This window comes from Hipposideros armiger, unplaced genomic scaffold, assembly GCF_001890085.2.
Source record: "Hipposideros armiger isolate ML-2016 unplaced genomic scaffold, ASM189008v1 scaffold_224, whole genome shotgun sequence".
NCBI classification, from domain to species: Eukaryota; Metazoa; Chordata; class Mammalia; order Chiroptera; family Hipposideridae; genus Hipposideros; species Hipposideros armiger.
The window spans coordinates 778,638-805,102 of NW_017731574.1; the positions used below are offsets into that span (position 1 = coordinate 778,638).

Below are 26,465 nucleotides of genomic sequence, written 5' to 3' on the forward strand. Positions count from 1 at the left end.
CCCCAATTCCCCAATAAAATCTTTAAAAAATAAACATAAAAATGTGATATCACATAGAATAATGAGAGGAGACTTGTCCTCTAACATATTAAAAATGTGCTCATAAGCACTATATTAAAATAGTGGGTTCTGGTATGAGAACAGACAGACTAAAACATAAGAGTCCCAAAGTGGCCCTAGTAAATATAAGAATTAACCAAATGATGAAGGTGGCACTTTAAAAGAGTAAGCAAAGAGTGAGTGCTCAATAAATGATGCTGGGATAATTGGTTGGCCATTTTACTCCTGCAGTATACGCATGTTATGTAGAAATATAGAGGTAGTAATACATGCCAAGGAAATAGCTCAGAGAGTTTTAGGTGGTTGTCCCTGGGGAGCAGGGCTGGGAAGGGACCTGACAGATGAGGCAGAGGACTGCTGGTTTTATTATAAGCCTTTTATTATCTATGCTTTTGAAACTACATATATGTGGATTTCTGGTCAAGATGGTGGAGTGGGTAAATGTTGTGCTTGCCTCCTCTCATGACCACATTAAAATTACAACTAAACTACAGAATAACCATCATTGAGAATCGCCTGAAGTCTAGTTGAACTGAAGTCCTACAACTAAAGACATAGAGAAGAAACCAGCTCAAGACTGGTAGGAGGGGCAGAGACACAGAATGAGTTGGTCCCACACCCACATGTGACCATTAAAAATCGGTAGAGATATTTTAGCTGCAGAGGTTCCCCCTGGAGGAGCAAGAAAATCCAGCCATACACCAGGCTCCCTAGCCCGGTGTATGGGAAGAGGAGCCCCCACAACATCTGGCTGTGAAAAAAAGTGGGGAATCTTGATCATTCAGCTGGGACAGAAGGCCGCAGGAAACCCAGACATCTTTTTAAATGGCCTGCGCACAGACTCACTCACTTGCAGGCACTTACCTTGGGCTCCAGCAGACTAATGGTGACTCAGGGGGCCTCAGAGACGTACGTGGGGCAGACTAAGGTGTGTGGCTTCACGGGGAGGAATGGAGGACAGTCAGCATTTTCCTGGTAAGGAGCCCTTCTCTTGAGCAGTTGGCAGGCAGGTGCCATCTTTCCTATGTTGAGCCCGCCCTCAAAGGCCAAATCTGAATCTGATTGGCCTCTGCTGCTCCGCCCTGCTGACTCAGCTGGGCCCCTGCCCAACCCAACTTGTGCACAGCTGGAGGCACTTTCTTCTCGAGCATTCAACCCCTCCTGCATTGTACAATTTCTTGGAAAATTCTCTGAGTTGACCTGCCCCAGACTGGTGATGGCTGGCCTTGGTGTGCTCTGAGACTTTTGCTGAGTTGTTCCAGGCTCAGCACTGGCACCAAACCAGAGTCTACATTAACCTGGTGACTACAACTCATCCCAGTGTAGTGACTCCCTGAGACCCTGCCTCACCCAATTTGTGTACCACACGAGGCTTTATCACTGGCTGAAACTTAAGTGAACCAGCAGATGGCAGCAGGCCTCTGGGTGTCCTGCCTTTTTGCGGAGTTACCCTGGGCCTGGTACTGGTGGCAGCCATCCTCAGTTTGCAGAGTGGCCTCTCCCATGCACCTCCAGGTTTAGCACAGGCAGTGAACAACTGTGGATGGCTTTGAAGCTCCTACCAGGTAGCCCCCAGCCAGTCACAAACAGTGGCTGACCTGGGCCTGCACCGAAGCCCCTCCCAAGAGGCTCCAGAACCAACATACTTGGAGTTTGGTTTCAGATCACACCAGAGCACTGCTCAGTTTGCCCCACAAGTGGCACACACAAAGGGTAGTGTCAACAGACACCAGAGCCTGCTGGGGCAAATCCCACTCAGTGGGGTAAGCCTCCAATACAGCAGCCTATAAGCTGTGGACATGGCCAAACCCACAGCCAGTCAGACTGAGGGTCAATCCCACCCACTGAGGTACCAATAGCAATTAAGGCTCTAGTATAAAAGGAGGGCACACACAACCCACACAAGGGTGACATCCAGCTCAGGTGGACCAGGGAGACTGTGCCCGTGGGCCCCACAGGATACCTACTACATAAGGCCACCTGGCCAAGATTGGGAGACATAGAAGACCTACAGAATACATAGAAACAAACACAGAAAGGTAGCCAAAATGAAGAAACAAAGAAATATATCCCAAATGAAAGAATAGGAAAAAAAATCCAGAAAAAGAACTAAATGAAATGGAGGTAAGTAACCTACCAGAGACAGAGTTCAAAACAATGGTTATAAGGACGCTCAAGAAACTTAGTGAGAACTTTAACAAAGAGATTGCAATCATAAAAAAGGACATAGAAACCATAAAAAGAGGACCAGTCAGAAGTGAAAATATAATAACTGAAATGAAGAATGCACTAGGAGGAATCAACAACAGACTTGATGAAGCAGAGGACTGAATAAGCGATTTGGAAGACAAGGTAGCAGAAAACATCCAATTGGAACAGCAAAAAGAAAACAAGAATAAGAAAAAAATGAGGATAGTATAAGAGCCTTCTGGGACAACATCAAGTGTAACAACATTGGCATCATAGGGGTACCAGAAGGAAAAGAGAGAAAGCAAAAGATTGACAATCTATTTGAAGAAATAATAACTGAAAGCTTTCATAACCTGGTGAAGGAAATAGACATACAAGTCCATGAAGTACAGAGCGTCTCAAACAGAATGAACTCAAATAGGCCCATACCTAAACACATTATAATTAAAATGGCAAAGGTTAAAGACAAATAGAGAATCCTAAAAGCAGCAAGAGAAAGGCAACCAGTAACTTACAAGGGAGCTCTCATAAAATTGTCGACTAATTTCTCAACAGAAACTTTGCAGGCCAGAAGGGATTGGCAGGAAATATTCAGTGATGAAAAGCAAGGACCTACAACCAAGGGTACTCTACCCAGCAAGGCTATCATGCAGAATAAAAGGATAGAGAAAGTTTCCCAGATAAGAAAAAGCTAAAGGTGTTCACCATCACCAAACCAGTATTACAAGGAATGTTAGAGGGACTTCTTTAAGATGGAAAAAAGAGATCACAATTATGAATAATAAAATGGCAATAGCTACATATTTATCAACAATTACTTTCTATGTAAATGGTTATGCTCCAATCAAAAGACATAGGAGGGCTGAATGAATAAGAAAATAAAACCCTTACATATGCTGCCTACATGAGACTCACTTCAGATTGAAAGACACACAGACAGAAAGTAAAGGGATAGAAAAAGATATTTCATGAAAATGGAAAAAAAAAAGCTGGAGTAGCAAACTTATATCAGACAAAATAAACTTTAAAACAAAGGCTGTAAGAAGAGACAGTGAAGGACCCAGTAATCCCACTTCTGGGTATTTATCTGAAGAAACCCCAAATGCTACTTCAAGGGGACATGTGCATCCATATGTTCATTGCAGCATTGTTTACAATGGCCAAGATGTGGAGGCAGCCTGGGTTTCTGTCAATGGATGAATGGATAAAGAGGAGGTGGTACATGCATACAATGGAATATTGCTCAGCCATGGAAGGGAATGGGTTCTTGCCATCTGCGGTGGCATGGATGGACCTGGAGGGTATTGTGCTGAGTGAAGTATGTCAGACAGAGAAAGACAGATGCAATGTGATTTTGCTTATATGTGGAACCTAAAGAACAAAATAAACAAACAAAGCACAAACAAACTCATAGATACAGAGAACATTTTGATGGTTGCCAGATGGGAGGTGGTCTTGGGGGTGAGTGAAAAAGGGGAAGGAATTAAGAAGTATGAATTGGCAATTACACAGTAATCATGGGGATGTAGGGTATAGCATAAGGAATATAGTCAATAATATTGTGATAACTATGTACAGTGTCAGATGGGTACTAGATTTATCAGGGTGATAAATGAGAAGGAAGTTGGGGGACAGGGTGAAAAGGTGAAAGGATTAAGCAGTACAAATTGGTAGCTGCAAAATAGTCATGGGGATATAAAGTGAATAATAGGGAATATAGTTAATAATATGATAATAACTATGTCTAGTGCTAGGTGTGTGCTGGACTAGTCAGGGGGATCACTTCTTAAATTATATAAATGTCTAGTCATATGCTGTATACCTGAAATTAATATAAAATAATATTGAATGTCAACTGTAAATAAAAATTTTAAAAAGGTGTGAAAAAGGTGAAGGGGAATTAGAGGTTCAAATATCCGGGTATAAAACAAATAAGTCATGGGGATGTGATGTACAGCATAGGGAATATAGTCAATAATATTGTGATATTATTGTTATTGATATATATATTGATATATTGATATATTGATATAATGTACATTGTTAGGTGGTTGCTGGGCTTATGGTGATCACTTCTTTAGGTATGTAAATGTTGAGTAACTATGGTATACACCTGAAACTAATATAACATTGTATGTTAGCTATATTTTAATAAAAACCTTAAAAAAATAAAGTACATATATATGTTACTTTGATGAAAATAAAAGTTATATTTAAAAAAGCAATAAGCATGCCCCTCTTTAACCTATAAAATTGACAAAGATTTTAAAAACTTAGATTTGCTGGTGTGCAAAAAGGCACACTCATTCACCAATGGGTCTTTCTGGAAGGTGATTTGTAAGGAAGTATTAAAAGTCTGAAAACCATGCATATCCTTTGAGCCAACAATTCCACTACTAAGAATTTATCCCGAAATGATACAAAGGAGTACAGTGAGAATATTCATTCCAACATTCTTTAAAATTGAAAGACAAAAATGAAAACCACCAAAATGTCCAAGGGGGAACTGTTTATATAAATGATAATAAATTCATATGAAAGAATGCTGTGCAGGTGTCAAGAGTGAGATGAAAATAGACCCATGACCATGGAAAGGCATTCATGATATATACAGTGGGCCGGCCAAGTGGCACGATGGTTAAGAACTGTCTTGGGACGCCAGAGGGCCCCGGTTCGGATCCCACATATGAGAGCCAGTGACACTGCCCTCTACAGCTAAGATGCTGAACAACAGCTCAACCTGGAGCTGGGCTGCCGTGAGTCGCCGGCAACAGCGTAGGCTGCAGCCCCTGTGGCAGTGAGTTGCCATGGGCTACCGTGTGTAGCCAGCAGCCAGCGTGAGTGGCCAGCAGCCAACGTGAGCGGCCAGCAGCTGCAGTGAGCGGCCATCCAGAAGCCGGCGACTGATCTGCCTCGCCTGGGAAGAGCGCAATGATGGTGCCAACTTGGGCCAGTGAAGCAATGTCCTCCACAACTAGACTGAAGAACAAAAGGACAGCAACTTGTCTGTTCCCCTTCCCCCAATTCCCCAGCATTGTTCCCATACCCCCAATTCCCCAATAAAAATCTTTAAAAAAAAAAGATATGTACAGTGATTAAACAGGTTATGTGCAGTAGGCATAAAAAATATTGCATTTTTATAAAATGAATGACTTATGAGTTTATGTATATAAAGTGATTTGAGCATAAGATACTCCCTCTCTGTGACAATATGTGGGAACCCCAGATCCAGAGATGGGTTGGGTAGTGAGACTTCTATTTTCCTCTTTTTGCTCTTTTTAAAGCATTTCTGCAGGGAATTGCTAAGACTGGTAAAGATGGAGGCAGAACTAATGAAGTGAGTTCCCTCACTTCATGATGAGGGTCTGCACAGGCCCCTCTGCTACCCACTAATCCGCTGAGCCCCAAACTGAGTGGCCCAACTGGCCAGGGCTGGGCTTGCCAGGATCCAACCACACTTGGGGCCCAGACAGCAGCCCAGATGCCCAGATGCCCATAGCCCCGGTGGCAAGAACCTCCTTCCAACAGGTAGTGGACCCCTGTATCCCACGACAGTGGCCATATTTGGGCAAGCCACAGTTGCCTGCAGCCCAACAGCTCTGCAGCCGTGGCCTGCAGTCTTGGCAGTTACTGTTCCTGTCTGGGGCTCTGGCCCTCACCCTCTAGGTGGAGAATTGTCCACTTTGCCAGTGAAACTCTGGGCTCCAAAACCTCCAGCCCAGACACAAAACACAGTTCACAGGCATATTGTTTGGTCAGTGTAGGACTTTGATTTCAAATTTTGAATTAGTCTACAAATGTTAGAAGGGAAGAGGTTTCATATAAAATCTACCACTCTGGCCACCCTGAACCCCATCTCTTCCTGCGATGACAGCTGGAGCTGAGTTCCACTGTCCCCCTCCAAAGGAGCAAGTGTCCCCAGACACCGCAGACCACACCACTTCCTTGCCATGAGGCCTGGCTGCACTGGGGACTGAATTTTCCACCTATGTCCGGGCTGCCTCATGCTCTCTCCCCACATTACCGGGCCCCCCTTCTCTGCCACTGCCAGCTGTGGGAACCAGTGCCCACACCCAAGTGTCCTCAGTCCAGCCTGCCCTGCCCCTTTGGGACATCGGGGGTTTTGCTGCAGAGTGGGGTGGGGTGGCCTCTCGGATCCAGGGGAGCAGTTTGGTGGTGTTGCTGCTCAAACCCTGCCCAGGGAGCCTAGACCAAGGGCAAGACCCATCAGTACCTCACCCCAACCCTGGGCTCAACAAGGGGACACAACAGGAAAGAACAATCCAGGTCCTTGAGGGACTCTGATCCCAGCAGATGACACTCACCTGTAGACAGTTGGTTTAGGAAAACCCAAAGTCCCTAAGAGCTGGTGTTGTGGGCTGAGTTCTCCGGAAATCTGGGGTTTATTGGGGAGGGCTCTTGAGGAATGGGCAGAGGGAGAAGCAATAATGCCTTCCAAAAAAGGACAGGGCACTCTGGGGCTGGGAAGGTCACACGAATCAGTCATTGAATGCAGGATCGGGTGTAGCCTTGGGCAAGGAGCCCACCCAGGCCAAGGGTAATTCTTGTTGAGGGCACCACTGGGAGCATCAGCCACAAATTTTCCCAGTGGCTCTCATGGAGGGTGCAGGCAGAGCACCCCCAAGGTCATCATGGAAGCATCCTAGAGAGTGAGGTGTCAGATGAGTGACAGAGGGCTGCCTAAGGGCCAGAGACTCAAGAGGAGGAGAGTGCACTGAAAATTCAGTCACATCCCCGGCATTTATTTGAAACAGAACATTAATTCTGACTGTCATTAGAGTCCATTTCAATTTTGTAATAACATAAAAAGTTAAGAGTCTAATTTATTCATACAAATCTTGTTAGCATCCAATTTCCACATAATGTAACATATTCCTTAAAAAGCTGACAAAGCAGGAGAAATTAAAAACGTAAAAAGAAGACATTCATGGGCCCTCACTGCCACAGAGCCAAAGGTGAGGAGGGGGTGAGCAGGGTGGCTCCGGAAAGGAACTGAAAAGCTGGGAACAAGATCTGGCAGACACTGAAAAGGCAGGCTGCGCCCCCTGATGGACCTGGGGCTCCCATCACATTCCAGACTGCCCACAGACGCTGTAGGGGCTCCTCCTCGCCACTTCCACGGCCCCCACGCTGTCCCATAGCGCGTCCCTGCCCTCCCTGTTCCACAGACAGCTCCCTAGCACTCTCCTCTGCAAATCCACCCTCCCGGGCCCCGAACGCCTCTTAATTACATGTCTACAGTGTTTGCACTAGATAGCTGTCACCCTGTAATTTACCCGTACAAGTACACGGGTTTTAATTGTACATTAATTCTTCCTACACGCCACTCCTCTGTTAGAATCTGTAACAGCAGCACTTTGGACCATTTTGTTTATTCCTCAGCCAAAAATAGCTGATGAATGTAATCGTGGATTGTCCCTCCCCTTTTCCAGAATTATCTGCTGTGTGCTGGGGCTGGGGAGGCTCCTGTCACACTTGTGGGCTGGGCTGCCTTTAAACACAATATTGGACTGTTTACTAGCTGACAAATTTCAGGGGGAAGGTCAGTCGCCACAAGCAATCGACTGCCACATGCCTGCCCCCCGGGCACCGGCTCACATCCTTTGTCTCAACCTCCAGCCTGATGGGTGCTAGGAGCAGTCACTGAAGGGCTATTCTCACCAGAGGACCGAGGGCAATGTGTAAACCTAAGTAATCCACCAGCGTAGAGGTTCCAAGGTCACTTGGAAAACCACGAAGGAGAACTATAAATTACGAAGCGCTGGATGGCTGCCAGGGCCCCAGGAAGCTACATTTAGCATATCATTCTCCTAGCAGCAGGAGGAAGCCTACACTCCCTTTCCCAGGGAATTTGAATGGAATTTGTTACAAGAACATTGTGATTGAAATATCACCAATTGGCTTTTCATGACAACTCTGCATAGATTGCAATTGCAATGGGATGCCTGTGTGTGTGTGTGTGTGTGCACACTCATGGGCGCACGCTGGGGGAGGGCGGGGTGGGAGTGGCTGTTGCGTTTCTCCAGTTGGCCCAGGTGGCTATAAGAGAGCTCCATACAATATTTATGAAATCCAGATGAAACCCTACACTGACAATGAGCTGATATCATAACACAGATTTCAAAAACGCCTTGACATTTGCCAAGATCAAATTTCCCTTTGTGAAAATCCACAAGGCTTTGAGCTGACAGCCGTCCGCCACACTCTCCCCTCTCCGGCAGCCTTCTTCATTAAGCCCGGGTAATTAACACTGGGATGGAAGGAACCGAGGGGGTTGGCGTGGTGGTTATACATTTTCCAATGTGCAACATAAAGCGTGGTGATCTCCTTACTGACGAGGCTCTGATGGCGCATATTTGGACAAAGAGAGACGTGTTGCGGTGATCCATCACTCATCAGCCCAGGAAACAAAACAAAACAAAACAACAACAACAAAATGAGAGCAGGAACTGTATTTCCTTAGATCCACAGATCTCCTTTAAGTGCAAACTGTGATTCGTTTTAGGAGACCCTGTTAAAAAGGGCATCACCAGGCTCTCCATGTCCTGGGTTACAAGTTATTTCCAAAGTGGTCCCTTTGGACATCCTCCATCCCAAAGGGCTTCTCCTGCCTCTTGCTACTATGGCTTTTGGAGACAGAGGCTCCCTGCATCCCAGGACCCACAGTGGTGAAATATTGCATGGGATCCAGGCCCGACGCCCCCAGAGTGTTTACAAGTAAAAGGCAAGGGCTATTTAGTTGGTTTTTGATAAACACTTCATATTGCACACCCTAAGAGAAGCAGCATACTTGTCAGGCATGCATCTTTATGAGCTGCCCGCCTATAAACCTTGCACGGAAGGTCCGTGCTTAATGTTGCTTTGGCAGTAAATTGGCGCGATGCGCGGGTCTGCTGCATCAAATTAGCATCGACCCATAAAACGTTACTGAATGATTCCTCAAATCTGCCACGTCTTCAAATCAATTTTGACAAAAGCGTCAAGGTTTTTTTTTTCAAGTTTGATAAACCTTTCATATTAGTTATCACAGAAGAGCATAAACCTTTCTAATCTGCCTTTCCAAAAAAAAAAAAAAAGGTGTTGTTTTTCCCAAACTGCTTTTAGCTTTTCCATCTTTGCACGCCCGCCTCCACATCGCATAAACAATATGTGTGTCGTGGATTCTTTGTTGCCCTATTTTAGAGCAACTGGTATTTGGCCCACACTGTCAGTGACCCATGATCTGACAGTTCAGAGAGACTTTCTACTGGTACCAGGATAAAGTTCTCACCCCCAGCCTTGGACATGCAGTCCCAAGCTTGCCTCCTCCAGGAAGCCTTCCGTAACTCACCAATGAACTCTGATCGTTGCTCTAGACCCTCGTGCCTTGCGTCAAGTAGACCGCAGACTCCTGGGGACTCAGTGTACTACCTTCCCTGAGGACTTCACGCTGCTGATGCTTGAGAGCAGGGCCCACACTGAGTGGTCCATGAGGTGTCATCTCCCCGCTCCCCATCTTTGAGGACAAGCCCAAGCCTCTCTCCTTTGTGGAGTCCTCAGCAGATGACCCAGCTGGAATTCCTTGCCCTCACTCCTCAACCTCAGAGATCTCAGCCACCCAAGTCACCCCCACTGGGTGCATCAGAGTTCACTGTGAACCTGCCTCCCTCCCCTGGGAGTAATGGCTGGGTCTCAAAACCAAACAAGAACAGAACTTCAATTTGAACCCGAGGAGTATGACCCAGAACTCTCATCCTCCAGGACATGTTGCTTTCCAAACAACTATGTCAGACGTGAGGAGAAAGGAAACAAGCCACCACCAAAGAAGGGAGGCTGTTATCATGGCCCCCATCAAAATGTGATGGGGCAGGAGGCGATGAGGTGGTTGTAGACATGGCCCTTTGGGCTTCACTTCACTGGAGGGCATGTCATCTACGAAAAGGTGATGTTGAAAAAGCTTTGGAAGTTCCATGGAGCAAGGGTGGAGTGCTGCTTTCAGGGGGGGCTTCTGGGCTTCTCCAGAGCGACCCAATAACAGGTAAACCCATCAGGAATGACGTCAACCAGGGGAATCTTCTAAATGGCCAATGCCTGGAGCTCTGGGGGTGAGCATGGCTCTGGGGGTGCCAGCATGAAGCTTGGGGCCTGGAACCACAGGCCTTGGTCAGAAACTGACTTTGGAGAGGCGGGGGGAAGTCATTGAAAGGAACAGAGCTCTAGGATGGGACACTCTCCACAGTGCAAGAGCCAACTTTCAGAGCCCTCCCCATAGCAGCTCACACTCCCCACAAATCCATGTCAAATCAGCCGGGTGGGAGAGGACTCAGGCCAGCAGTCAGCACCTTGTCCTCTAGTCTTTCACTCAGTGGGTATTTAAGGGGCCCCACTCTGTACCAGGACTGTTCTAGGCACTGGAAGGGACAGCAGTGAATACGACAGACAGGATGGTCTCAATGCTCACTGAATCTGTGAAGGGAAAGAAAAGCAAGCCCCAGAGAGACTGATGGGTCACGGGGGTCCAGCTGGGAACTGGGAGCTGAGGTCGGACCCAGCGTCTGCAGCCGTGACGAGCTCCCCAGGTGATTCTGGGGCAGGTGGCTGGGTCCCCAGCCTCATCCAGAGAAACACCTGCCTACCCCACCCACTGCCTTCCAACATGGCAGGTTCAAACCTGCCCAGGAGAGGGAATCGCCAGCGCCCCCAAGATTGAAGACATCTACAATTTGGAGATAGAAGTGAATTTTCAAATGTGTTAAATAATGTTTTCAAGTTCAACATATTCCTGGCAAAAATATATAATGTATTATTCACCTAGGAAATAAAATTAAAACCACAGTGTGATACCGCTACATACTCATAGAATGGCTAAAATGTAAAAGACCGACAACCCAAAGTGTTGGAAAGGATGTGGAGCAACTGGACCTCTCACATATAACTGTGGGGGTGGGGTGGGGGATTAGCACAACCCCTTTAGAGAAAACTGTTTGACAGCACCTGCAAAAGACGAATATGGGCCTAGCCCAAGACCCAGCAATTCTCTTCTAGGTACACACTCATTAAATAGAATGTGTACATATGCCCCAGAGACACATGTACAGGCAAGAAATCCCACAGCAGCACTGTTCAGAATAGCCCAAGACTCTGAACAATCCAACTGTCAATCAAGAGGAAAACAGATAAATACATTGGGCTATATTCACACAATGGAATCCTAGACAGTAACAAGAATGAACCAACTACAACTCCTTACAGCAATGTGGATAAATCTCACAGTGATGGCAAAGCCAGACACAAAAGTGTACAGATTTGTGATTCCACTTATGTCAAGTTTAAAAACAAGGAAAACCAATCAATGCCATTACAAATAAGGAGAGCGAGGGCCCGCCGAGTGGCACAGTTCTTTAGAGCGCGAGCTCTCAGCAACAGGCTCGCCGGTTTGATTCCCACATGGGCCAGCGAGCTACGCCCAATCTGAGCTGCTGCTGAGCAGCCAACAGGCGGCTGGATGGCTCAGCTGGTTAAGAGCACGTGCGCCTAACAACAAGGTTGTCAGTTCAGCTCCCGCATGGGATGGTGGGCTGTGCCCCCCCACTCCCCACAACTAGATTGAAAGCGGCAAATGGACTTGAAACTGAGCCTGCACCCTCCACAACTAAGATTCAAAGACAACAACTTGACTTGGATCTGATGGGTCCTGGAAAAACACAATATTACCCTTCCCCAATTCCCCAGCACTGTTCCTTTCCCCAATTCCTCAGTAAAATCTTAAAAAAATAAATAAGTAAGGGGAGTGGTTACTGTGGGGGAGGGGAGTGCCTGGAAGGGAGGGGTCCCAGGTATCTCTGGGATGCTGGTCGCAGTCTGATTCCTGCTCTGGGTCTGGCACACAGGCCTGTTTTGTTTGTGGATATTCACTGCATTGTACACACGATCTGTGTACTTCTCGGTGTGCATACTGTGCTTGAAAGAAAACGTTTTAAAATGTACTGAATGCAGGGCAAGAAACAGGCATTGGCAGGAAACTGTTTAAAAAAGGCGGGACTTGTGGGGACACTAGCCAGTGGGGTCACATGCCCCCTAAGCCTTTGTCACATCTCCAGGCAAGGCCATTGATCAACATGATTCCTTGCACCTGAGTTGAAGACGGGCTGAGCCTCAGCTGAGAGGTCAAACACAGGAGATAATAATAATAATAATGGTAATAATAATAATAATAATAATCATGGCAGCTGTCATTGATTGTGGGCTGGCTGGCTGGCTGCTAGACACAACGGCTCTGTGAGGCAGTTTCTATTGTTATCCCCATTTGTAGACGAGCAAACTGAGTCCCTAGCCCATATAGTGATCAAGTGGTGAAGCTGGGATTTGAACTCAGGCTGTTTGACTCCAGGTGCTGCCTTGAGCCAAAGCCCTGAGGTGGCTGCATGGGGTGGAGCTGTTTGCCATGGCTGTCTGCTGACACATTAATTCACGGCAGAGGGAATTGAGAAGAGTTAAATAATAGGCATAGATTGTACTTTCACGGGAATGAATGGTCATGAAATTAATTTTACAGATGAGGCCAACCTTCAGGAAGTGAAATAACAGCAGTGGAGATGGAGCTCAACATCTAAGCAGATGGCAAGACAGGCCCAACCTGGAGAAGTGTAGTTTACCGTACACACAGAAGCAAAAAGCCACGCCTAGGTGACTTTCCTGAGAAAAAGGCGAATGAGCGGCTGCTGTGAGAGAGGGCGAGGTGGCCATGACCACTGACAGCAGGAGCCTCTGCACCGGGTGGTGGCAGCAGCCTCCGCGCCCAAGCGCGACAGGGGCAGGGGCATCCAGATGAGATCATGATGTGTCACCAAGCCCCACATCCACACCGCTCCCAGCCCGGAGCCGGCCTCTGCCAAAGAGATTTGAATAAGACATGGGAAAGCTGAGGGAACCATCAAGGAAAAACTCCTTGGAAGTAGGACTCAAATTGAACGCAGATGCGTAGGAGCGGAGGGGTAGAAGAATATTCTTGGTGAGGGGGTCAGAAGGAGCCCAGAAGCCAGGCCGCATCACCCACTGGCCCAACCAGTGTAGACAGAGTGCCTGCTTTGAGCACCGGCTCAAGCAGTTTAGACAGATGGCTTGCATAATGCACTGACTCGACCAGTGTAGGCAGGCTGACTGAATCATAGGCCGCGCTCAACCCATGTAAACAGATGGCCTGCATCAAGAATGGGGCTCAATCAGTGTAGACAGAGTGCCTGCTTTGTGCACTGGCTCAACGAGTGTAAACAGACTGCACCGCATATCGGGCTCGACTCCTTAGGCTCTGGGATACAGAACCTGACGGGCAGAACCTCCGTCTGACTGGAGGCCGGGGCCTCGGCTGAGTTCAGCCACAGGGAAATTCACCAAAATCAGAGAGAGTTTGAGAGCTCTGAACGTTGTGCAAAGACCCTAGCTGGGAAAGAGGCAGGCACAGACTAAATGGAAGGTGTTCACACCCCAGACTCAACCCGTGTAGACAGAACACCTGCGTCACATACTGGTTCAGTCAGTGTAGACGCACTGCACGGTTTCGCTCTGCCAGCCAGCAGCTATCACTGAGAACCTTCTCTATGCCGAGCTCCTCGTGGCCAAGACAGCCTGAGAGAGCAGTATTTGCAGTGTGACCTGCACATGTTTGCTCAGCCTTCTTTGGGCCTGACAGTTGCTCTGCACACGGCAGGACCACCGTGGGTATTTGCTGGGTGCTTGGATGCTCCCCTCAGGAGCACAGGAAGCAAAGCTCCCACATCTCACGGCCCTGGAGGAGGGTCTCAATGTTCACAAACTTGGGCAAATGGATCTTGTCCAGGGATATGAGTCAGCCCCCACCAAAAGGGGGGGCTTGGAAGGTGGGGAGGACTTGTCTGCCCAGTATGACTTGAGTCAACCTGTGCCCGGGCTAGGGGCTGCTGGCATAGGGGCTCTCCTGTGTTGCCTTTCCACCAATGAGCACCTGGGCATGTCCAGTGGTCCATGGTGGTGAGGGCTGTGCCCAGAATAGGAAGGAAGACCAGTCTAATGACTCCGCAAAGAACCCAGGGGTTGAAGGAATCAGCCCCAGAGAGGCCTGGGCCCCAAGCGGTAGATCTGTACCTCCTAGCATCTTCTTCTTGACTCTCATCTCTCCCGTCCCTGAGTCTGGCCCAGCCAGGGAGGAGCTGGCTCAAGCCCAAGCGGAGTGAGGACAAGGTGACAGCGACCTGGGCTGCTGCCTACAGCTCAGCAGCCACTCGGCTCAGGGCCCAAAGCCAGCAGCGTGGGCACAACGGGAAGTGGGGTGACTCACAGACCTGCTCTCCCACCCCAGCTCTGGAAGACAGAGCTGCATGGACCCAGCGATGTCTGTAGGGATGCTGGGGCCCGAGCTGAGCTGCTGACAGCCACAGGGATTACACCAACATCAGAGGGAGTACGGGCGCTCTGAGTCCTGGGCAGAGCCCCTCGCAGAGGGTGGGAGCAGGTACAGACTGGCTTCCACAGGTAGGAGGGAAAGGAGAAAGGGCTGGTGAGGGGGAAAGGGCACAGGAGAAGAGTTCTTTCTGGGGCAGGTGCCAGCCAGCTGCCAGGTGAAACACAAGTGGGTGGCGGGTAAAGCGCCTATTGGGGCACCAGGAAGCTAAGTGTATGACACATAGGCCAAGAAGAAGGTGGGCATCAGAGCGGTTTGTCCTTACCAGAGAATACAGGGCACAGGGCACTGAGTTGTCGCTTACTGAGTGCCCACGATGAACTAGGGCTAAATGGTAACCACATGGGGGTGGGGAAGTAGCAGAAAGCCCAACGTCTCAGAGGAAAGCTGGAAGGTGGACCAGGTGGGCAGGGGCACAGAGGCAGGGCCATATGAGCATCTGCCTGACCCCCAGCCCTGGAGGACATAACCCAGCCAGAGTGCCCAGGTGCTTGGTCCAGGGGACCCTGCCTCAAAGCACTAATAGCATAGCTCCCAGTTACGATCCAGAAGTCACAGACCCACCCACCCTCTCCGTCTCCCCTCCCGCACCTAATCCAGCATTATGCCCTGGCAAATTCATGGCCATCCACTCCTCTTCAGGACCACAGTCGCCTTCCTCCAGGATTACTGCAGCTCTCTCCTCAACAGACTCCCTCTTGTGCAGCAGCTGGTAGGATCAAGTCCCAAGCCCCTCTCTGGCCTTCATGGCCCTGTAGGGCTGGAACTCTGCCTGTGTCTCCAACCACATCTCCCCTCCCTCATTCTACTGGCCACATGGGCCTTCCCACAGCTCCTGGACGGGTCTCCATGCTGCCTCTCGCTCATTCACATTCTGTGCCAGGCATGCTGCCTCCTCCCTTCTTCCCACCCCTTCCTGATTAGTTCCAGCCCCTCCTTCAGACCTCAGCTGAAGTGTCACCTCCTCGAGGAGGTCCCCCTGACCCCTCCACCTAGACCCGATTACTCTATTGTAGGTCTCACCCCCACCCAGCTATGTCCTTGATATGTTTATCTTAGCCTAGAATCACACACACACACACACACACACACACACACACGTATTGGTTATTTGTTTAATAATTGCATTGCTGGCACAGCATGAATCAGTGAGTAATGAATGAATGATGAGAGCATTTCTGACCCATCAGACTACAAATCCCACAAGAGCAGGGACCACTCTTAGTTTCGCTCATCCTGTGTCCCCGGAGCATGGCACAATAACAGACACCTAATGCATGTTCGGTAAATATGCACCAAAGGCAGCATGAAGGAGAGAAACAGCAGGTCTGACACTGGGAGTGTGGGATGGGGAGTCATTTGGCTTCAGGTTCCAATGTTGACAACTCTCATTTAGCTTAAATAAATGTCACTCATCAGAGTCAGCTCTGGCTAGGGCTTGGCAGGGACAAGGTGCCTTGCCCTCCGTCCCCAGCAGCAAGGAGCACTGATGTCCCAGAAATGCAATAGCGTTTAAGGCGGAGCGTGGGAATGCTGAGACTCAGGTTGCTGGCCTGGGAGGACAGCTGTGTCTGCCACTCCCAGTCCCACGCCTGCACACAGATACTCTCTGACTTCATAAAAGGTGGCTTTCCAGATGGAATCAGGGTTGCTTTTAGGTGTCAGCCCACCTGGATGCAGGTTTAGCGATGCTGTCGGTGGCTGAGGCTGCATTTGTGGCCAGCAAGTGCAGGCTACAGCTCCAGATCACAGATGACAGGTAGTTTTTTTTTTTATACAGGGTAAAAGTCACAACTTTTCCCCGTGACCAATTTGTAAGTCTCATCTTCTGCCACAGTGATTGACCGACCGCAGGGTCGCACATCTTACAGCCAGGAAGGAAGGAGCCAGTGCCCCCTGGGTCCTCTGCCACCTGAGCAAATGCAGATCTGTCCCCTGGCTGTCTGAGCCCAGGGGTTTCTTCTGCCTTTGGGCAACCTTTTCCCAGGAAGGAGGGAATATAGCTGCTCTCAAGTCAGGCAAGTCCTGGCTACAACTCCAAAGACAGTGCCAGGGAGCCTACTGTCACCACGCTGTCACCACACAGGCTGCCTGTGCCCAGCAAACTTCCTGGAGCTCCAGGACACCATTGCCACTACATATCCAGACAAGCATCCTCATTTTTTCTTTTTTAATTTCTTGCTGTCCCACAGCAGGACCACATTGATCTCCTTGGGCCAGCACTTCATGAATCTGTTTATAACTCATTATCTTCTGATACACTACAAGGCTAGACACTTGTTTCGCACAGTGTTTGCTGACTCTAATTGCCAAGGTTGTTCATTAAAAAGATGCCATAGACTTATGGCCACTTTCCTGCCTGCTCCACATTTCTCCAATGTGGCTGGCACATGTGGGTAAATCAGGGGAGTGCAGCAGTGCAGTCTAGACAGGTGTCTCAGACTCCAGGCCACGTAGGAGATGGGGCACCGTACCTTCCCTTGTCTACCCCCACAGGATTTCAGCGCCCACCTTAGGTGCCTCCAACCAGACATATCAGCCAACAAGGATAAAAGCTCTAAGTGACCATCTCTTCGATCTGCAAACCCACAAAAAGCCTATCAGGCCGCGGCTGGCACAAAGTCGGAGTAAAAAGCAGAAAAACAGCCCTCACAACGTGTTTTCAATCAGGAGAATCGGACTTCCCTCTTTTCAAGTGAACTGAAAGTAAATTCTAAGATGAAGCCCACCAGGCACACTTTCCCAACAACCATACGGCAAAAAAAAAAAAAAGTAGTTGCCGAATTTTCCTAGACTTATTAGCTTACATAAACAGAGCTTTGAATAAATGTTTAAAAAATGAAATTCCCTTGATACCCTGTAATCAGTAAATGTTCATTATGGAAACACAGCAAATATGCTTGAAATTTCCCAAGTGGTATACAGGCTACAAGATTAAAAAGGCATCCACGACAGCAAGCTGAGTTACAAAGCAGCCTCCTCCGGTCACAGTCCAGGAAAGCTCTGCCAAACCCAGGAGGTCAGCTATGCCCACTCTTCTCCCAGCCAGAGCCAGAATCGGAAGATGCTCTTTTTGCCCACTCAGGCAATTTATAAATGAGCCCCTGAACTGGCTGATTGATGCCTCTCTATAAATAATTAATCCCTGACCTTGCTTGAAGAAAGCGTTGACTTTTTAATTTGGGGTCTTTTAAAAAATCAATACCTGGGGAACATAATTCACTCTTGTAGAGTCTGAGTCCAGGTAAATAAATCAATAAACTGTGCCACCCGTGTGTCCCAGGGTGAACGGGCCAGGTGATGGGATGGGGTCAGACTTTGAGGTTTTCTGTGTTCAAATGCTGTTGAATTATTGATCATTCTAGGAGGCTCCATCTCTTCAGGTCTGAATTTTATCCTTCCTGTGTGGGTCACCTCACAGAGACAAGTCTGATGATGAAGGCTCTGGAATGAATGTGCTTCCACTCCCCCCAACCCCCCAAGGGCTCCCCAGACCCAGTTCCTGCCATATATAGTGGGATGTGTGGATTAAAAAAGGGTCTCCTCCAGGGACCCCTTCCTGCGGCCAGTCTACCTTGCCTTTGGAACAGGGACAGAGGGCGAGCAGAGGCCATGACAGTTGAGAAATTTTAAAGAGGACTCTGACACAGTCTTGCTCCAGAGGCTGGGCTGTTGTAGGGGCACTTAGGAAAAGTTCTCAGCTCCATGGGCAAGGGTCAAGGTGAACTCAGATGTGGCAGGTTACCCAAAGAAAGGGGTTTTGGGAATACAGCTTGTAAGCACCCAGGGATGGGGAAGGGGCTCGTTTGCCCCCTTACCGCTCTGCTGCAGCCCCTCCCACCGTTCACTCCTGAGGGGCTGTGGGCCCTTTATTCAACTGCTTCTCCCGCCTGCTCTACTGCTGGGGGCAAATCCGGGCCACGCAGATATAGAGAACCTGGACGTCTATTCCCCTTAGCATATAGCACAGTCTCGGCTCAGAGAGGAAGCCCACGAACCCAGGGTCCCCGGCGAAACCGGCGACGGCTACGGGACAGGAAGCCCCAGGATAGGGCCCCTTACTTCTCCATTAGGTCAGACAGCCGGGCAGCGAGTGCCCACAGGCCAGGGTGCTGCGTGGCTGTTGCGCCTGCTCGGGGTGGGGGTGGCGGGGCCTGGAGACCAGCTGTACCGCGAAAGTTAGGGCGGCGAGAGTCCTGCGCAGGAGAAGGGAGTTGGGGGTCACCCTCGACCTAAGTGCCAGCACTGACACTGACAAAACCGGCGAAGGCGACTTCGCCTGGCCCTGCCGGCCTCCGGCGACGACAGAGCTGGTGTTCAGAACTAGAAGCCAGCAGCTAGAGTTGCAGCCGCCGCCAGAGCTCGGCTGGGTCCCGTGGCAAAGCGGATTTTTTTTTTCATCGTCCACCAGGGCCGCCCGAGGCTCGGACTACCGCACCCCTGGACACACGCACGCACACACCTTCACCAATCACTGACGCACACACACTCGCCTCGGGTGCCAGACAGGCCGGTGCCCTGGAGAATCGCAGGGTGGGGACGCGCGCGGAGGAGTGCAGGGATACCTTTCGCCGCTTGATAGGAAGCCGGAGGCAGCCTCTAACTCCTCCCTCGCCCCGGCCCGCCACAATCCGCCCCGGAGTCCCAGTCCCGAGAGCGCGGGAAAGCCCTGGGTGCCATGGGCTCTCCAGCCTGGCCCTCGCGAAGTCCGACGCTGCCTCCCCGCGCCCAGCAGCCAGGTCCGGGAAGAGAAACAGAGAACCCGCAGGGACCCAGGGAGCCCGAGGGGCGGCAATTTACAGACGCGCGGCGGCAAGTGAAATCCAAGGAGCAAAAGTCTAATTAAAGTTCCCACTACTGGAGCCGATCCCCAAAGTGTGGCCAGACCGGAACCCTGCACGCCTTATCTCAGCCCCCGGCATCCGACTCTTCTCCCCGTGAGTTCGCGGGGCTGGGGCGCAGTGCAGTCCCCGGCCCTCCTGGGACCCTTCAGGGAGCCCCTCCCGGCCGGGAGCCCGCACAGGGCGGAGACAGGGGTGGTGCGGGCACGCAGCGCACTTACCTGGCGCAGAAGGCTCTCTCGCGGCCGCGGGTGCCTCCAGCCCGGGTACAGACCTCCACGGCAAATCCTCGGTTCTGGGGCGCTGGGGCGGCAGGGAGGACCTCCCTCCCCGCAGTTTGGTTAGGGCCCACTCCCAGCGCAACCCCGTGCGGTGGGTGAGGCGTGCGGCGTGGGGCCGGGGGCCCGAGAGCGCAGGAGAGAGAGAGGGCGCGGTGGCGTGTTCCTCCTCAGTCTCCAGCCCGGGTCTGTGCTCCGCCTGCCGCTGCCACCTTCTCTTCTTCTCTCCTCCCCACAGCGCCGCCGGACCCGGCTTGCGCGCCGGGAAGGCTCCCAGCTAAGTGCGAGCGAAGCCTCAGGCACGGCTGGAAATAGCGGCGCGCCCGCCCGGTGCCCCGCCCCCGGCCTGGGCCCCGCCCCGCCCCGCGGTAGTGGTGGCGACCGTGGTAGCCCGGCCCCGGAGGGGATCGCTCCTGCGATCTGCTGGCCCCTCCCCGGAGCTCACGGGCGCCTCGCCCACGCGCGCTCTGCAGCTCCCGCGGCCCCACCGGCTGAGCGTTGGGAAGGAGTCGCCGCCGGGCGCGGCCCTGCGGCCGCGGGGGTGGAGGCTGTCGTGTCAAGAGCCGCGTGCGTCTCCCGGGTTCCCTGAGAGCTGGACTCCCAGCTGTCACTTGGCTCCAGACCGCGGCCAGAGGGCTGCCACTGCCCCGGTGGGTCGCATGCTCGCGCCGATCCGGGAAAAGAACAAGGCGTCATCCGAGCGGGTCGTGACCACAGCTGGACTGGGGTGCGCGCCCAGGACTCGAGGCTTCCGGGCCGCAGAGCGTTGATCCCGAGGAAGAGTCTGAGAAATCCAGACTCGGTAGAATTCGGTCCAAGTCTAAGGCGGCCTCCCGGTGTCCGCGCCAATGCTCAAATTCCTGGGCTCTGGATTCTGCTTCAAGTGCCCCATGACCCAGGCTTCCCTGTAAGGGCTACCTCCTCAGAGTCCCTGTTTGGTCATAGGCCTGAGAGCTGGGAGGGTGGGGTGGGAGGGTTGTGAACGAGGTCAACCTGGGTCAAGTGACCCCCTCCCTATACACACCAACAACAGAATGGGGATGTACCAGGTCCACAGCCACACAGCACCAGGGCAGAGCATGGAAATAAAGGGGGAGTGGGGCTCTGATTCCAGTTCTTGCTGAGAAAGGGTAGCCCCCACCTGCAGGGGCAAGCAGGTGTCAGTTAAGATGCTGGGCTGGCTTCTCACAGGAACTACATAAACCTGTGTAAGTCAGTCCCCTCTTTGTCTTGAAGGGACACCCACTATTTTCAAAAGCCTGCAGAGAAACCATTAGTAAAATAAAATGAAGGATGCTCACCCCCTCCTCTCTCTCATTTCATCTGCTGCCTGGTTAGCCTGCTATCTCCATCCAGTTAACCCAGAGTGTAGGATGAAGTTGGGGACTGGGATGGATTCATGGCCCTTGAAGGGACAGAGAAGGGAGGGCTCAGGCAGCTCTGACAGAGAGCAGAGCCCCTCCTGAGGAAGGCTTGGGCGCTCCCAACACTAGAGCTCTGGTAGGCCTAGGTGGTACCCAGATTCTACCCAGGGCAGCCCTCAGGCCCCCTGCATGCCCCAGGTAAGCCCAGAGCATTCAGATAGAGCAGGAAAGGTGAGACACAAACTGAAGCATACCAGTGTTATCATGATCTTCCTTAATTCCTGCAGGAACAAAGTAGGCTAAATTATCATGCCTGTTTACAGGTAATGAAAGTGAAGTACCAGAATGCCACCAAGTTGCTGGAGTCCGTACACCTGGAGGATGGCAGAACCAGGATTGGGCTGCTGATTCCAAAGTGGCATAAGTTTGATGCTGGGCTCCTTTCTGCAACACCCTGAGCTCAGAGACTATAAGCTCAAGTCCCAAAGCACTGGCCCAGCCATGCTCCACTGGCTTCGTGTTATTGGGGTGGGGGTGGGGTGGGGGAGGGAGCATGTATAATGGCCGAAATCGCTCCTCTCCACCTCAGTCAGGTGCAGATCGGACTAATGAAATGTAAGGGACAAGGACTCAAGTGTCAGGAAGGACAGGGCAGTGGAAGCCTTATTCAACCCACTTCTAAAAGCTGTCAGAGCAGAGAGGAAGGAAAGAAGATGGTGTTTTAGGGGGTGGATGAAGTAAGCAGAAAGCTACTTGCCCTACTGGCCGAGTGCACTGACCCTATGCCTACTCCTGTGTCTTCTTGTCCCGGTACCTCCAGCCCTCTCACCACCTGGGGTCAGAGCCACTGATTGTCTGGGCAGCCACTGAAAAGGCCTGGTGGTCAAGGGAAGCTCTTCAGTACCCATGGGCACACACACACACACACACACACACACACACACACACTCATTGGGCAGTGTGGGGAGAGGATGAAAAGAGGAGGTCCCATTCCCTGGGGCCAATCCTATAGCCAAGAGACTCTGGACCACAAATGCTACTATGGGACAAGTCTACACAGGCTCTACTTCCACAGGATGAGTCTACACAAGCTTCGCCAGCATTAGCAGCAAGAGGGACTGGTCAGGCCACCCCACTTGCCCTGTGCATCTGCATGCAGTGATCCTCTTGGGAAGGGTGGTTTTTCCATTAGCTTCTCCAACTGTACTTATTAGCACTTATTTGCATCTAATAGTCAGGCAGATGCCTCTAGGAATCAACGATGCTGCATTCCTTCGACATCCATCTGCTATATTTCCCATTTGTCACTCAGACTGCTTCTTGTTTTGAAAGGCCTTTGGGGAAATCCCCAAAGGGGGCCAGAGGCCACTGGCACCAATGCGCACTGAGTGTCCTCCACAGGATTTGCCCACGGCTGTGTGCCCTTTTTGGAAAGTCAGGCTCGGCCTCTGCAGCGAGGGAGGCGGAGAAATGCTGCAAATCCCCATTATGAAGCTTGGGTGTCCACTTGCAGTTTTTGATATGTGTGCCTCCCCTGAAAGATTAGTGGGAAACGTGTCCCTTTGCATTCCAACTAAGGTGAAAAGATATTTTCATTGGCTGGCCCCGTGAGTCCACAACCCAAGCACCAGAAGAGGTAACAGAGGTGTTCAGAAGGCACTGTTTGCTGCCCAAAGGGGTGGGCCTGGGAAGATGGGGCCTGACCGACCAGGTTTGGTGGTGGGCAGCAGGCAAAGCACCTCCTTTCTCCCCTGGCTCTGGGCCCAGGACATTCTCTGGAGCAAAGATTCCCACCTACTGTTGGCCTGAGTCCCAAACCTTCCATCCTATCGCTGTGAGAAGAACCAGAGCCCTATTCTCAAGCGGGAGGAATGGGAACCATCTGAAGTGGTGGGTCTGGGAACACCTGTCTCTCTGTATCCCATGAGAGAAAGAAGAGAATGACGGGATGGATCAGGGGGTCTGTTTCAGCTCGTCAAGGCGCCAGCTGGGAGGTCTTGAGCATGTCTCCTAGCCCTTCCCAGCCTGTTTCTGCATTTGTAAAGCGAGGACAATAGACTCTGCCCTGCTCCCGGCAGCAGGGACCCTCAGATAAGGTGAAAAGTGTAAAAGCATTATGGAAAGTGGATCCCTATCTCCTCTGAGTCACACTCAGATTAGCCACCTCAGGGCATGGGTGTCAAGCATTTGGCCTTGTACTGGCCTCTAAAATACTGTCACCCCAAGGTTTCCCAAGTCAGTTCAATACACTGTGACATGCTGACCAGAGCACTATCCAGATAGGACACTCTTTGTGGGAACAGAGTTGTCTTCCTCAGTTGCCTCTGCTATGGCCCTGGTGTGGGATGGTGGCCAAGCCTTCCCCCCATTTGAACAGTGAGAGGTGTGAAGCCCAGGCTCTTAGGCCCCCACCAGGCCTGAGTGATTCCACAATACCCCCAAATTCCTCACCTGGAAAGGAGGCCCCAAGGTTGCCCTTGGTTATCTGGGAACTTAATTGAATGAATGTCCCTTCTCTGTGCTTTTTCTACTCTCCCCATGACCCTTTTTTGGTTGTTGTTGTTGTCACTGCTTGGGTTTCCAAGGAGCTGGAGAAAATGGGTTGCTTTGTTTTTTCTGTGTTGAGTCGCCTGAAATTTCCTGATGTCAGCATGCCTGTGCGAGAGTCCCCTACGTTAGCCATGCTGCTAGGGGTTCCAGGCACCCCTACATCCCTTACCCCTGTTATAATATCTGAAATTCCACCATCATTCCTCAGGGCATAAGAATAGTTCTTGGGCAGGTCTTGGGCAGGCTAAGGCGATGCCAGCGTCTGTCCTGAGCACAAACGACAGTGGATGCACAGATTCGGCTTTCTGGGTAACACATAATAACAAATGACTGTGGCTAACGAGCAAAAAAAAAAGGAGGGACTTCTTGAAAAGACATTGGGGGACCTCACAGGGAAGAGGGGGAACTGATCATCCAGGAGGACAGAGGGCTAGAGGACCCTTGGGGTCTCCAGGAGGGGCACCTTTTCTCTCAACAAAAAAATGAGCAGGTCTGCAGATGGGTCTTTGCTGACCCCAGAGTCCAAGAAGGAGCCAGGCCCAAGTCCAAGTCCAGCCCATCCATGTGAATTGGGCTCAGAGCCAGCCTGGTTTCTCTGTTGAGGTTTTGCCAAGCTCAAGTTCACTTTAGTGCTTCTTAATTAAAAAAAAAAAATCAACCTGAGGTGGTCTGCTGATGGTCAGTTCTTGAGCCTGATCATCCTCCAGAGGCCTGCCCATGTAGGGGGGAGAGGACACTGTCTAAAGTGGGGTCCAATAGATCCTGAACAGAAATGATAGAGATTCTCTTTTTTGCTTTGGGCTAAAGAGTTTCAAATTCTAAAATATTTATATGTCGCAATTCAGTAAATGCTGTTTAATTAGGATCAAACTAATTTAGCATTCGTGTCATGCATGGCCGACCTGAAGTTTACTCTTTCACTGTCAAAGACAGTGGGAAATAGGCTTGTGGGGGACGAGTGTCCCCGGCCTTGGAGAATGCGTGGATTTTGACTCCTCTTGTCTCTGTGGCATTTCTCTGCATCTATCTGCATCCAGATACAAGTGAGCTCATTAGAAACAGTCTCTCAAGTCCATCAGGTTTGCTTGGCTGACCTTCCTTTTTGGGCTATATGTTGTTAGTCATTAACTGAGGTGACTATTAAAATGAGGGAATCACTGTATGACACAAATAAATTGCATTTCTTTTTAAACGCTCGCTAATTGGAGAGCTTGCTGATTCTCCAGGGCTCCCTCTGGCTGAGCCCTGATTGACATGACTCTTCCTTCTTTTATGTGCTTGCTGGTCATTTCCCAGAGAAGAGTGGCTGTAGGATTCTCAGCGTCATGTAGGACTCTGGGGGGTCTGAGAGGGGCAGCGGCGCCTCTGAGGGCAGGATCTCCATTCCAGCCCCATCCGTCCAGAGTGCATTTTCAGATCTCCTCTGCCCTTACCAAGGGCTGTAAATCAGTTCATCGCTTTCCATCATGTGGTAGGAAAGTGGGGCTTAAGTATCTTCTGAGCTGCTGAGAGCTAAAAGCATTTTTTTTTTATTTTAAATGCAAACTTGAACGCTATTCTAAATTTAATGCTCAGCATTAAAAATCAGGTTTTGGAGATTTTGAAAGGAAAGAAAGGATTGCTTTGAACTGAACAAAATATGTCTACCGGAACATTCCAGAAACATCAGATACCATGGGGAGTATGCCACTGGATACAGATGGGTACCCTGAGACTTCCCTGACTTGGGAGGTTCATAATCAGATGGGCTTAAAATTGCAACACAAAGATAATGGACAATTTCACAGCCAGGCTGGAAAGACCTCATCCTGGAGCCCTCAGAGCTGAAAAGCAAAGGGGTCGCTAAGCTCAGTAGCAATTGTTGCTTGCCCAAGGACAGACACTCTAAAAGTCTCTCAAATGCAGTCTCAAGGTTTTCCCAGACCCTCTTAGCATAGGCATATTGTGCCATAAACCACGTGGGCAGCCTCAGGGGAGATAGAAAAACAACGGCAGGTACCGTCCTTCTCAGGCGATCCTGAGCAAGTGGTATTTTCACACTTCGTCGGGAGCCCACACAACGCCTGGCAGTATGAGTCTCTCTCCACCAGGACTGAAAACAAAAGCCTGGTGGCTGATGAATCCAAGGAGACGAGATCAGGAAGAGCCATCAATCAGGCAGCATTCCCCTCTGAGGGACATCCAAGGAAGCAGATGAGGAAGGCCAGATCCAGTCCAGCACCCAAAGCCGTGGGCCTCTCCCTGACCCACAGCCTCTGCCGCCCACCCTTCTGTGAGAGGAGGCCTCTACGGGAAACGCCCAAGTTAGCCTTGGACAGAAGGCTTGCTGCTGGTTCCCCGAGAAGGAGAAACTGGAAACGCCTGAGAGGGTTTGCTTCCTCAGACCTTCCAAATGTTTTCCAAATTGGAAGCAGGTGATGCTAAAACTTACTGTCTACCCCTCCTATCCCATGTACAGCATGTAACTGAGAGTCAGCCAGGTGCTCAGGAAACTCTCCTCCCAGTGCTGCTAAGCCATCCTCCGGTGCTGAGAAGGCCCCAAGGTCACTAGGCTTTGGAAGGAGATGACATGACCTGCAGAAGGACATCTTCACAGCTTCGCAGGATTCCTGGGGGGCAGGAGTGTTCTGCAGGGAAACCCTTGGATACCTGGAGACATTAAACCCTGTCGCTGAAAATAGAAGGCACTTGTGACAGAAACTGAGATAAGCAACTGCCACTTCATTGCGGAGTTCTCCCAGAGCCC

The 26,465-nt window shown here is 50.5% G+C and overlaps 1 protein-coding gene across 1 annotated transcript in view; it reads right to left on the bottom strand.

The window, feature by feature from the left end:
* CHST8 (carbohydrate sulfotransferase 8) overlaps positions 1 to 20,110 on the bottom strand; it is a 141,496-nt gene extending 121,386 nt beyond the window's left edge. Inside the window, exon 1 of the mRNA XM_019654469.1 lies at positions 19,749 to 20,110. The gene's annotated coding sequence lies outside the window, so the exon portion shown is untranslated. The remainder of the gene's footprint in view (positions 1 to 19,748) is intronic.
* Between the last annotated feature and the right edge of the window lie 6,355 nt (positions 20,111 to 26,465).